This window comes from Penaeus monodon, chromosome 31 (assembly GCF_015228065.2).
Source record: "Penaeus monodon isolate SGIC_2016 chromosome 31, NSTDA_Pmon_1, whole genome shotgun sequence".
NCBI lineage: Eukaryota > Metazoa > Arthropoda > Malacostraca > Decapoda > Penaeidae > Penaeus > Penaeus monodon.
Genome location: NC_051416.1, coordinates 19375402 through 19375889, shown reverse-complemented (window position 1 = coordinate 19375889; position 488 = coordinate 19375402).

Here is a 488-nt window from a genome sequence, read left to right as displayed (position 1 = left end):
TGCGCGCGCATGTTTGAAGACCAATTTATCATCTTCCATTTCCAAATCTTTATTATGAGTATCATCTCTCATACCAAAGAATAATATATATCTATGAACGTTGTCGAAAAACATTCTCTCTCATATCAATGAAGATTTTCTATTTACAGCAATGACCAAATATCAATGAGGATTATCTCAGATATCAATGTACATATCTGATATCAGTGAGGATTATCTCCTATCAGCAACCATTATATCTTCTATCTGTGACCTTGGAGCTGTTCGAGAAAGCCACTTGGTTGATCCTCTGTCCGGCGGTCAAGTGGCACGAGAACTGCCACAGCGCCTCCAGCTGTCCCTCGCCATCCCGCGCCTGCCACCGCCCGCCGCCCTCTGCAAAAGTGGCGTCCGGTCAGTGCTATATATAAGGCTGACGGTAATAGAGAGGAAGCTGTGATAAGATCTCCGTATGGTTCACGATCGGATTTGATTCTGCGTTAAAAGGG